At 37.9% G+C, this 13,536-nt stretch overlaps 1 protein-coding gene across 3 annotated transcripts in view; it reads left to right on the forward strand.

The window, feature by feature from the left end:
* The window catches only part of GRID2 (glutamate ionotropic receptor delta type subunit 2), a 1,741,897-nt gene that overhangs the window by 923,934 nt on the left and 804,427 nt on the right, over window positions 1-13,536 (forward strand). The gene's annotated exons all lie outside the window — the stretch shown is intronic.

The following is a 13,536-nucleotide window of genomic DNA, read 5'->3' on the forward strand; positions in this document are numbered from 1 at the left end:
GAGTTGGTTTTAAAAGAAATTTCCTGAAAATATCTTTTTGAGTCCCTTTAAAAGGAAAATGTGGAATGTATAGAAATTTTGATGCTAATTCCTAAAAAGAAAATTAAATGAAACAATTTTTTAACAAATATTCCATGGGTTTTTTTTTAAGTAATGAGAGGGAAGATGGACATATGATAGGAACCAGGAGATCCCTAAACATTCTATCTGGGAATAGAAAGGAAATACTCTGCTAGGTGATAGAAAGAATAACTTCCTGACTCCTCCACCCTAACCAAGTATATACCAAGGGACCCCTGGAGTCCTGTGGAGATCCTGAGAAGGTAAAGCTAAATCAGGTCAAGAGCCAAGGCAAGGCAGGATGCAGGGAGCTGCTTTTATACCTTCTGGAAAATCCCAGCACTTCCAGTGTGAGCTCCATAGTGGCCAAGCCCAGACAAGGCCAAAGCCTGTGGTTGCTAGAATGTGACTTTGAGGCATTCTTTGGATTCCAGGGAGGGGAGTGCTTCCTTGGACAAGGTGTGTTGTCCTAGCCAGTGAGCACTGCAGTCCAACCAGCACTTTCCCCAAACCCTTGGCTGACTGACAAAGACTAGTTTAGTAGGAAGCAGTTTGAGGCATACTTAGTGGGTCCAACAAAGCACTCCTACAAACAGAAACTGAAGAGCCATATCCTAATAGATCCAACCCACTCCTAGACTATCAGAGTGAGAGAAAAATAGCAGGGAATTCTAGGCAAATTCTAAGAACCAGAAATTCCAGAAAAGCTATTTAAGAAAGACAAAATCTGAGCGTTGTGTCAAGCCTGTGGAGGGACCTTTGATAAAGCCATCATCACCAGAGGAGCAGGATACCAGTCTGGGTGTACAGCAATGAGGTCCAAAGCCCTGAGACAAGAGTGAACCTCTTGTAGAGGTAGAGCACAATACTAGAACAGTCCTAAAATTCCTTGAAGGAAGGATCTAGTGTCGACTACTATACACAAGACCAGGCATAATGCGCCTAGCCAGGAATGGGGAAACGGTGGCCTTCCAAGTCCTCAGGTGTAACCTTTTGACTGAATCCAAATTTTATAGAACAAATCCTTTTATTAAGGGATCTGTGAGGCCCTAGAGGGTCCCATGTGACTTTTGGGCCACAGGTTCCCCACCCCTGGCCTATACCATTCCAATTTAGAGCTTGACACAAGAGGAGATTGTACCATGAGCAATCTAAGGAAAACTTAATACCATAAGGAAATACCTTGAATAAATGGATAGCCAGAAGGGCAAAACCAAAAGAGGATACTGAACCTTGAAGTCCAAGGAAAGCTTACAAGAAAAAAAGTCCTGATCTTAGAGACTGTGGAAATACCTAGAGGAAATGAAAGTAAAAACACAGTGTCAAAAAGCTGGAGAGGAAAGGATGACACAGAAAATTGATACCATAGAACAGACAATTGAAAACCTCATTCAAGAACTGAATGTTCTCTGTAAATTAGAATGGACTGGACAAAATAATGATTTAAGAACACATAATGGAATGTCAAAAAACAAATCTACCTGAAATTAAAGAAGAAATATAATATCAGATACAACTCACATGAAAAAATGGTCAAGAATAAAAATCTAAGAATTATCAAATTCTTTGAAAAATGTGATTAGAAAAATGTCTGGAAATTACATTTCAGGAAGTATCAATGAATATTACCTAGAATTCTTGGAACCAGAGGATCAAGTGAAAACAGAAACATTCCCCTGATCTGCTCCAGAAAAATCCTCCAAATGAAAACTCCTGAGAAAATCATAGTCAAAATCCTAAGCTTCAAGGTGAAAGAAAAAAATACCATGAGAAACAAAAAGGGGCAGTCCAGTACTCAGAAGTGAAAATGAGGATTATAAACGTTTTAGCCCTTATCTCTATTGATGAGATCTTGGAATATGGAACTAATAGACGTTTTGAAATAGAAATGCTGGGGTAAAGAAAAGTTTAGAAAGGTACATCTATTGAGGTTTAGAGGTGCTGGGACCCCAAAATAGTAACAAGTGAGTCCTGCCTGAATGAATTTGACTTGAGCCTTCTTTCAGCCAAAGAAATCCAAGGTTTATTAAAGATCTGTCATATTGGATAGTCTTAAGGAATCTGAACATTTGTATCACTAATGCAAGCAGTCCAGATTTAATCTAAGCACCTTCATGGAAACTAATGGATCTTATATACAGAAAGACTGTGGGAGGGATCTAGAGTTGGCCAAGTAGGCTGTGGTGATGGGAGGAAAGGGGGATATAGGGAGGATCTAGATGGCACTGGGATGACTAAAGGTTGGACACCAGGAACCAAGAGAATGGGATTTGGATAGGATCAAGGGTGGTAGGTAGCCAGAGGGAATCTGGACTTAACGGAAAATTTTAGGCAAAACCTAGGCTAGGTGAAAGGTAACTGAGATTTGGACATAGCAATAAGGAAGAGCTTATAGCCTTAGGTGAATGCCAGATCAAGTAGAGCCTTTACCCCATCATATCTAGTTGTATAACTGAAGGGGACATATTTAGGAATGAATTTGCACATTAATAGAGGAAAAGAAACATATCTACTCAGAACTCTAATATTTTTGAGGGTCATAAGGAAAAGTTAAAATAACAAATGGTCTGTAGGTGGTTTTGTTTAGTCCCAAGGATCTTATGAAAAAACAAAAATAGGAAGGACAGGGGACTAAGATGGTAAAAAAAGGAAGAAATGAGAGAGAAATGACTGTAGCAAAATTGCTTAAGATGAGCTATGGAGTTTAAGGGATGTTGGGGGAAATCAGCATTCCAGGAGACCCACTTTCATCTGAATCAGATAAAGGAAGATGAGATACAATTAAATACACACACACATACACACACACACACACACACACACACACACACATATGTATGCCACAATAAACTCCCTAAGTGTGGGAGTGGGGAACTCCAGGACAAGAGAAATGGATTCACAAGTCAATTCCATTAAATTGTCAAAGTATAATTCCAATATTTCATAACTCTTTTCAATAACAAGAAACTAAAGTACTCTTCTAATCTCTTTCTATGATAAAAATATGGTTTTGGTGTGTAAACTAGAGAAATAACAGAGAAGGAAAACTATACAGTACTACCCCCAATGAACACTGAAAAAAAAGTTAAATTAAAATATTAACAAGTAGGCTATCACAACATATTAGAAAGACTATACACTCTGACCAGGTTGGGTTTATACCAAGAATACAAGATTGGTTCAACTTAAGGAGTATGAAAAATATGAAATCATGTCAGTATAAACAATAAAATGTCATAATTATATAAATAGATGTTGAAACGGCTTTTTATAAAATCAACATTTATATTAAAACTCTAGAAATTATAAGAATAAATGTGTCATATAATTATTTGTATTTATTTAACACCTCTCTGCCCAAATAAACATTATATGGAATGGAGAAAAGTTAAAGGCTTTTCCAGTAAGATCAAATGTAAAGCAATGATGCTCATCATCACTACTGTTTAGAAATGCTACCTATATAATCTCAAGGTTAATAATGAAAAAAAGTGGGAAGGGTGGAGGTCTATTAGTATCTGATCTCACAGTGTGTTATAAAGTAGTAGACATCAAAATGACTTTATACATTTTTTTAAGGAGAAGTCTATCAATGGAAGAGATTAGATGCAAAACATGTGGAAGGAAAAACACAGAATCACAGTCTTTGAGAAACCAAATACCCCAATTACTGAGTGAAAGACTCATGATTGGAGAAAACACTCTGGGAAAACTGGGTACAATTCTTGCCAAAATTCTTATAAAATCTGGCAAAATCTCACACTATCTACCAAAATATGTTCCAAATGGATACATGATCTGGATATAAGAGATCACATTATAAACCATTTTGAGGAGCAAATTACTTTTCACATTCCCCTATTTGACCATAATCTATTGACTTTTCACCTCTTCCTGTCTTCTCTTAAAAAACTCTCCACTTTTTCAGTACTATAAACTCTAATTCTTTGACCCCTCAATTCTCTCTTAGACCTTCCTTGCAATAGTCACTCTCTCCTCTTCTTGTCTTCTTGAACCCTTGGTAAAAATAAAATAAACTTTTCATTGCCTTATCTTAAGTTTCTAGTGCCCTTAGCATATCACCAATTATGTCCAGTCAAGACTCAGCCTTGGATCACAACCACTACTAATCACTTTCACTCATACACAGGTCCTCTTGAACAAGGAAAAAAGCATTCAACTATTCTGACTGGGTCCATTACAAATTTATGTTGTATAACATCAAGTGGGCCCTCACTGCCACTAAGAAGTCCTACTATATCTTTTTTTCATCAACTCACTGATGTACACTCCATAGTTTGGCTCTTCCAATTTTCTTCCTCCCTCCTCAAGCCTCTAATGGCTTTCCTTCCCTCTACCCTCTTAGCTGAGAATTTTACCTGATATATTTTTTTTTATTTAACTTTTAACATTTATTTTCACAACATTTTGGGTTACAAATTTTCTCCCCTTTTATCCCCTACCCCCCCCCCCCCCAGTCCCAAGCATTCTAATTGCCCCTGTGACCAATCTGCTCTCTCTTCTATCATCCCTCTCTGTCCTTGTCTCCGTCTTCTCTTTTGTCCTGTAGGGCCAGATAGCTTTCTTTACCCCTTAACCTGTATTTCTTATTTCCTAGTGGTAAGAACATTACAGTTGATCCTAACACTTTGAGTTTCAACTTCTTTAGCTCCCTCCCTCTCCACCCCTTCCCTTTGGAAAGCAAGCAATTCAATATTGGCCAAATCTGTGTAGTTTTGCAAATGATTTCCATAATAGTTGTGTTGTATAGGACTAACTATATTTCCCTCCATCCTATCCTGTCCCCCATTACTTCTATTCTCTTATGATCCTTTCCCTCCTCATGAGTGTCGACCTCGGATTGCATTCTCCTCCCCATGCCCTCCCCTCCATCATCCCCCCCACCCTGCTTGTGCCCTTGTCCCCCACTCTCCTGTATTGTGAGATAGGTTTTCCTATCAAAATGAGTGTGCATTTTATTCTTTCCTTTAGTGGAATGTGATGAGAGTAGACCTCATGTTTTTCTCTCACCTCCCCTCTTTATCCCTCCACTAATGAGTCTTTTGCTTGCCTCTTTTATGAGAGATAATTTGCCCCATTCAATTTCTCCTTTTCTCCTCCCAATATTTCTCTCTCACTGCTTGATTTCATTTTTTTTTAAGATATGATCCCATCTTCTTCAATTCACTATGTGCACTCTGTCTCTGTGTATGTATGCGTGTGTGCATGTGTATGTGTGTAATCCCACCCAGTACCCAGATACTGAAATGTTTCAAGAGTTACAAATATTGTCTTTCCATGTAGGAATGTAAACAGTTCAACTTTAGTAAGTCCCTTATGACTTCTCTTTGCTGTTCACCTTTTCATGCTTCTCTTCATTCTTGTGTTTGAAAGTCAAATTTTCTTTTCAGCTCTGGTCTTTTCATCAAGAAAATTTGAAAATCCTCTATTTCATTGAAAGACCAATTTTTCTCCTGAAGTATTATACTCAGTTTTGCTGGGTAGGTGATTCTTGGATTTAGTCCTAGTTCCTTTGACTTCTGGAATATCCTATTCCATGCCCTTCGATCCCTTAATGTAGAGGCTGCTAGATCTTGTGTTATCCTGATTGTATTTCCAAAATACTTGAATTGTTTCTTTCCAGCTGCTTGCAATATTTTCTCCTTCACCTGGGAATTCTGGAATTTGGCCACAATGTTCCTAGGAGTTTCTCTTTTTGGATCTCTTTCATGCGGTGTTCTGTGGATTCCTTGAATATTTATTTTGCCCTCTGGTTCTAGAATCTCAGGGCAATTTTCCTTGATAATTTCATGGAAGATGATGTCTAGGCTCTTCTTTTGATCATGGTTTTCAGTTAGTCCCAAAATTTTTACATTGTCTCTCCTGAATCTATTTTCCAGGTCAGTTGTTTTTCCAATGAGATATTTCACATTATCTTCCATTTTTCCAATCTTCTCGCTATGTTCTGTGATATCTTGCTTTCTCACAAAGTCCTTAGCGTCCATCTGTGCCATTCTAGTTTTGAAAGAACTATTTTCTTCAATGAGCTTTTGAATCTCCTTTTCCATTTGGCTAATTCTGCTTTTGAAAGCATTCTTCTCCTCATTGGCTTTTTGAACCTCTTTTGCCAATTGAGTTAGGCTAGTTCTCAAGGTGTTAATTTCTTCAACATTTTTTTGGGTCTCCTTTAGCAGGGAGCTGATCTGCTTTTCATGCTTTTCTTTCATCTCTCTCATTTCTCTTCCCAGTTTTTCCTCCACCTTTCTAACTTGATTTTCAAAATTCTTTTTGAGCTCTTCCATGGCCTGAGCCCATTGGGTGGGCTGGGACACAGAAGCTTTGATTTCTGTGTCTTTGCCTGATGGTAAGCATTGTTCTTCCTCATCAGAAAGGAAGGGAGGAAATGTCTGTTCTCCAAGAAAGTAGCCTTCAATAGTCTTATTTCTTTTCCCTTTTCTGGGCATTTTCCCGAGCCAGTGACTTGACCTCTGAATATTCTCCTCACACTCTCCTTGCCTCCTGGTCCTCCCAGCCAGCGTTTGGGGACTGAGATTCAAATGCTGCTTGCTGCCTTAGGGCTTTTGGCGGGGGCAGGGCTGCTATTCAGTGTGAGAATTAAGTTCAGGTGGTCAGGTTTGGGCAGGGCCGCCTCTCAGGCTCAGTTTCCTCAGGGGGTTTATGCACAGACTTTCCACAATGGATCCAGGCTCCCGCCCACTTGGGGAGCCCCTGTCTGCAGCCACCTCTCAGCTTCTACCTCCGGGGGGGGCCCGAATCATGGGGGCACCCCACTCCCCTCTCGACCCACCAACGAGACTCTCTCACTGACCCCCGTCACCTGTGGGCAGAGGGACTTGTGCGGCCGCTGGAGATCCCGTCCCTGAAGCCTGCTCGGGTCTGTTTCTCTTGGTGCTGTGGCCGCAGCAGGTCTGGGCTGGGCTGGGCTCCGTGTCTGCAGTGCGACGGACCTTTTGCGAGAGGTTTGCAGGTCCCTCTGTGGGTAGAGGGACCTGCGTGGCCACTGGAGATCCCATCCCCGAAGCCCGCTCAGATCTTTTCCTCTAGGTGCCGCAGCCGCTACAGGGCTGCCCTCTGCTCCCAGTCCCAGCGCCCAGTTCGCAGTGCGAAGGACCCCCTGCGAGAGGTTTGCAGGTCTCTCCGGAACAGAAATCTCCCTCGCTCCAATATTCCGTGGCCTCTGGGTGCAGAATTCACCGTGAGTTGCTCGCCTGTAGCCGATCTGTGTGTTGTGGGTTCGGAGCTATGTGTATGTGCGTCTTTCTACTCCGCCATCTTGGCTCCGCCCCCTTTTACCTGATATTTTACAGAAAAAACATTTGATGTCATTGGCTGTGAGCTTTCTTTTCTCTCCTCTGACTTATCAATCACTCAGATGAGATTTGCCAATTTCTCTTCCTTCACTGTGGTTTCAATTACCTTAATCCTCACCAAGGCTAATTTTTTTTATGTGATCCTACTCTATCCAATCTCCTCCAACAGATTGCCTTCTCTGTCATCACCACTCTCATTTATTTTCAGTTTTTCTCTGTCTACTGACTCATTCCCTACTATCTTCAAACCTGCCTATGTCTCCCCAATCCCAGAAAACAAGCAAACAAAAACTTAATCCTTCCATCTCTACTAACTGTGGAATTATATGCCCTTTGCCTTTTCTGGCTAAACTCCTTGAAAATGTCATCTACAGTAGATGCTACCACTTACCACTTTTTTCCCCTCTTATTAACCCTTTATAATCTGAATTTTTTTCAGTTATTAATTTTACCCACAAAAATTCTTTAGAAAGGTTAAGAGTAATATATTAGAGGCTGCTCTAAGATTATAGTTAAAGTTACACTCAATAGATAAAGGAAAAAGAATTATTCGATCAACTTAATTACAGTTCAGTTTTTATCTTTTTTGAGCTCTGTCTACTCATTTAATAAAGCTAGATTTAATAGCTTCAGCAATTTGTGCTTTACATAGCACATTTGTATGACCATATTAAAAGACATACCTTTAAAAAGTTTTCCTTCATTAAAAAAAAAAACTATTTCTTAATACACATTCCTCAAAAAACTGCCATTTTTTCACTTTCTTAATTTTAATTTTATGAAGTTACCTTTATGTAAAAACAGTATGGCACTTTATACTTTATTGGAATATACCTAATAAATTTTCAAGTTGTTTGGGCTGTTTTTTATTGTCTAGAGAACAGTTTACAAGATTAAGTCAGATATTGTAAAGATTTTTTTTACCGTGATCTGATGTATTCATTTGTCTGCATATCCCACAGGCCAAGGAATATTTTGTGCATTGGAATAGAACTGATTGTGCATAGCCTGAAATGCTACCCTGGAACTAAACATTGCATATCCTTGATTGATTATATGCCTGGAGCGAAGAAAGAGAAAACAAACAGCAATTGTCCTTCCTAGAGATTCTTAACATGGCTGTCATTTGAGTTTCAAAGGCAAAGTTAAAACTCTGTCCTTGGTTATGATGAAATTAGATATGCTCCATTTAAATAACATGTAAGCTTAGCTCAGGACAGGGTTGAAAACAATCCTCTAGTATTTCCAAAATGTCCCTAATGCATCAGAAGGGAGATGAGTTGGAAATTATTGAGCTGTTTGTTGTTGATCAAAATCCCAATAAGAATGCATGTTGTTATTTAGCAGTTCAGTTATGTCCAACTCTTTGTGACCTCATTTGGTCTTTTCTTGACAGATATATGGAAGTGGTTTGCTATTACCTTCTCCTGATTTTACAGATGAAGGAAGTGGGGCAAACAGTGTTAAATGACTTGCCCATATCCACACAAATACTGTCTGAGGCTGAATTTGAACTCAGATTCTTCTAACCCCAGGACTGGCACTCTATCCATTGTACCATTTAGCTGCCCAGAAAATTGTCATCAGTCATTTCATATTTTTGAAATATGTAACTAAACATTTTCCCCATAAAGTAAGAACACATTCTCTCATAACTACACATACCATTAAGGGAAAGAGTAGGCACACAAAAGAGAATACCGAGTATACCAATGTGGATCACATTTTAAGCCTCTGACTTGGAATAGCTACTGATTTATTTTGGTGATATCATGAAGCTATTCTCAGAGGCATTGCTTCTTATTGGAAGTTATTCCCAGAGGTATTGCTCCTTATTCCTTATAATAGGAAGTGTGCAGCCTCTACAAGGTATGTGGTCTCTCCCAGTGTATAGGCATTGCATTCCTCCCTGTTTGTCTCACAAGGTGTCTATGTGGTAGTATGCTACTGTTCCCAAAGCCAATTCTTGTCTTTGTCATTGTTGCTTCACTGACAAGATGATAAAATGTTATCAATCAAGAACTATCCTTTGCCAGGTGGATTGAGTCTTTAGTCTTTCCTCCGTAAGATGTAGAATGGACTTTACCATATGTCTTTTAGTCCAGGGTTTAAACTATGTCTGTTACAAGCTCAGTGTCCCAGCATAGTCAGTAATTAGATTCAGGAAACAAAGTACCAGTGACTTTCCTCCCAAACTTTTTCCTCTCAAAACCTAGGCTGAAATACACACACACACACACACACACACGCACACACACACACACATTCACACATTCGCACATGCATACACATGTATATATGTGTATGAATTGTATGTATGTGTGTGTGAAATCAATGGTGTTTGCTGGCCAACAACTCCAGGAGAAATGCCAGGAGCAGAACAGAGGTCTGTACACAACGTTTGTAGATCTGACCAAAGCCTTTAACACTGTTAGTCATGATGGTTTATGGGAAATTATGTCAAAATTTGGTTGCCCAGAGAAGTTCATCAATATTATACGTCAATTTCATGATGGCATATTTACCTGGGTTCTAGATAGTGGACAATGTTCTTGTGCTTTCCCAGTCACCAGTGGAGTGAAAGAGGTCTATGTGCTAGCTTCCATGTTTTTTAGTATGATGTTTTCAACTATGTTGTCAAATGCTTTCAATGAGGATGAATATGGCATCAAGGTCAACCACCTTACTGATGGTAAGTTCTTCAATTTGAAAAGACTACAAACCAAGACCAAAGTGGAGGGAGTGTTAGTGCAACTTCCAAGTATTAAAACTATGCTTCAGAGAATGCAACTCTGATGGGCTGGCCACATTGTTCAAATGCAAAATGTATGCTTGCCAAAAAGACTATTTTATGGAGAATTCACATGGGGCAGATACAAGGACACTGTCAAGGTCTCTCTCAAGAACTTTGGATTTGACTGTGCAACATGGGAGAAACTGGCACAGGACTGCTCAGCGTGGCATGTCCATATCAGAAAAGGTGCTATGCTCTATGAGCAAAGCAGAATTGAGACAGCACAAAGTAAACATAGGACGCACAAGTTTGGGGTATCCACCCCAAATATTCACATGGACTCTCTGTGCCCAACCTGTGGTAGAGCATTCCAAGCTTGTATTGGTCTGATCAGCCACAGTCGGACACACTGAAATTTCACTTTATCGTGGTGATGTTACTTTGGTCCTCTTTGAGAATGAAGGACAACAACTACCATATTTAATAGTGGGAGAGAACATATACAGGGGAATGGTAGCTAGGGTGTTTCGGTTTGGGAAGTCACAAGATGGTGAGTAGAACCATAGAAGGATGGATTGACACAATTTTTTTTTAGTAGCAGAATTTATTTGATTGTGGTTCCAGAGCTAAAAGAACTAAAGTACTTTTGGATATAGTCTCTGATCTCAAGAATATTGAAGGCAGAAAGCAATATGTTTTAAAACTGAATGATCTATGTTTACCCCCACCTTGATTAGTTATGTATTTATTTGATTCTATAGTATTTTTCCTATATACTATTTTGTTACATTCATATCCTTTAAGAATCCATTGTTCCTTTGAATTCCTAGAAATTGAAATAATAATATAATAGAGTCAAAATCTATAATACAAGTAGCAGTACTACTTTCTTTTCCAGAGTTCATTGTGAGTTATCTGGATTTAAAAAAATAATAATTTCTACTTTATGTTCTCCTTTGAAATATTATGAGCATTATGCCAAAAAGCTCATATTTTAATATTTTATCAACATGTTAAAATTAACTCCTTTTGAAATTAAAATAAATTTTAATGAAACAAAAAGTGCTATGGTACTAAGTTTTATGTAGCTAGTGATTGCAATGAAATATTAAACAACTCAATCATAATGTCATTAAGGATATGTTGAGGCATATGCAGTAATTAGGATGAAAGATAGTAACATTTCTTCATATGAAGGCAGGTTTTGGGTGAGTGGATACCTGCATAAGGTATGTAGTAGTGCAAGAAAAAGCTTGTAAATATAAACTGTCTTCACCATGTCAATAATAGAATACTTCATACTATTGGACCCTCTAAATTATACGCCAAGCCACCTAGAAGATTGTACTAAATGTTTTATTCATATTATAGTTCTTTAAGTAATTTAACTAGGAATTGTAATGATCTGAATTCTAGGCATATCAGTTACATTTTAAAGATATTTTATGTGTATGTGTGCCCATACGTGCTCAACTATGTACCCCAGTGTGATGGGAATGGACGATTAGGGAAGACATAACATGAAATTGTATCTGCATAATTTGGACCCAAACACACCCAATAAAATAGTAGCGATATTGAAAGTTACTCTGCTATGAAAACTATAAAGATATATTTTAACACATAACTATATTAACACCCACTTTTTGGGGGGAAACAGATGGACAGAAATAAATGAAGCTAATTTTTTTTTTTAAAAATTCTATGCCATGGAAATGGGAACAAACACTGCCTTGTTGCTTTTTTTGTACAATAGATATGAAAATGTACACCCAATAATCTTTATCTATGTTATGTATAGAAATTCGTCCATTACATTTCCCTTTACATTTTCTCCTTGTGTCAATAAAAAAAATTCAGTACATTTCCCTCTTTAAAAGAAAAATAATGTCCAGAATAGGCATTTACTTTGTAATCATACACTCAAGAAATTTATTTAGTTTAATAAACTAAGGAGATATTTACATGATTTCCCTTCATTTTAAACAATTATCTTTTTTTTATATTTACTTGACCTAGTTAGATAATTATGTGTAAGTAGATTTGGTTCAATAACATATTAGTATAAATGTTCAGCACAGTGCTAAAAACAATTGCTTCTAATATTCTCTAACAATAGGAAGCTCATGGTTCAGCCTCCTGTTGAGGTGAGCTGTGCCAGTTTGTAATCATCTCTGACATTTTCAGATACTCTTATTAAGTAAAATGATTCTATTCCAAAAATAATTATTAGCAGGTAGCTGAATATCTGTTACCCACAAACACTGGTTTTTCCAAGTCAACTGGTGGCCAACTTTATGCCATTTGATCGGAGCAGATAATATTTTTTGTCACCTTTGAAAATTCTTTCTCGAGTTAGGTTTTGGTTTCATCTTTATGTAAATTATTGCTAGAACTGTTTGTGTTTTTTTCTATTTTGTGTGTACTCATTTAAGATAGAAAATTAATAAAGGCTTTCAACACATCATAAGTCTTGTTAAAATCAACATAAGGAGATTTTTTTCTCTTGTTAGCTTGACTGCAGCAGTTATTTTATGAAATGTCATCTTTGGTAATAAAATAAGCTATGCTTAGATGTCCCCTACTCTTACACACAAAGTCCTACTCTGATTATTCAGGTCCTTGAAGAACTGACTGTCTCAAAAGTTCTGTAATCAAAGTGAAATCTCTATTAAGTTTTATTAATCTGGAAAGACATCAAGCATGGTCCTGGAAACATAAGGTCGAGTTCCAGATTCATCAGAAGTGAAGAGGTTCATTGCCCGGACACATTTCAGCATGAATTCTTTAATTGTAGAGACTCGTGAAACTAAGAGAAGTAGAAAATCAACTTTAGCTGGGTTTGGCCTTCTTCCTTCTCCAGTGTTGGTGGAAAAGAAGGCAGAATGTGCCATGCAAGTTTTTAGAGTATCTATAATCATGAACAAAACTGTTGGTATTCTAAATGTGAGTTCCTTTTCTTAAAGAGGGAAAAGAGATCTTGAGTGCACTTTCGGATGAAACTGAAAGGAGGAAAGCAGGGAAATTTTGAAAAGTTTTGCAAAGGATTTTACGATAAAAACTTTCTACTAGCAAAGGCGATGGAATTGCTCCACTTAGACTTCCACCTCAGTCTCAGGTATGCTTATATGAGAAATAGAAGAAGCACAGAGCAGAATTTAAATTGAAAAAGCAGCAAGACTAGACAAAGTATCCATACAGAATAACTTTGCCAAAAAAGTAGCACAATTGTTAAGATTTTGAAGGATTCGTTTTCTGAAGCAGAAAATCATACCAGAGATGAGGGGGAATCTCAGGTCTCAGTCCTATATAAAAAGAGTGAATAAGGAGTCTCATCCATATGAACTATTTATATACTCATGAAAGGTAATATGTAGAAATAGACAAGCTTTTGCAAGCAAACCTCATACC

This window comes from Notamacropus eugenii, chromosome 7, assembly GCF_028372415.1.
Source record: "Notamacropus eugenii isolate mMacEug1 chromosome 7, mMacEug1.pri_v2, whole genome shotgun sequence".
Classification (NCBI taxonomy): Eukaryota; Metazoa; Chordata; class Mammalia; order Diprotodontia; family Macropodidae; genus Notamacropus; species Notamacropus eugenii.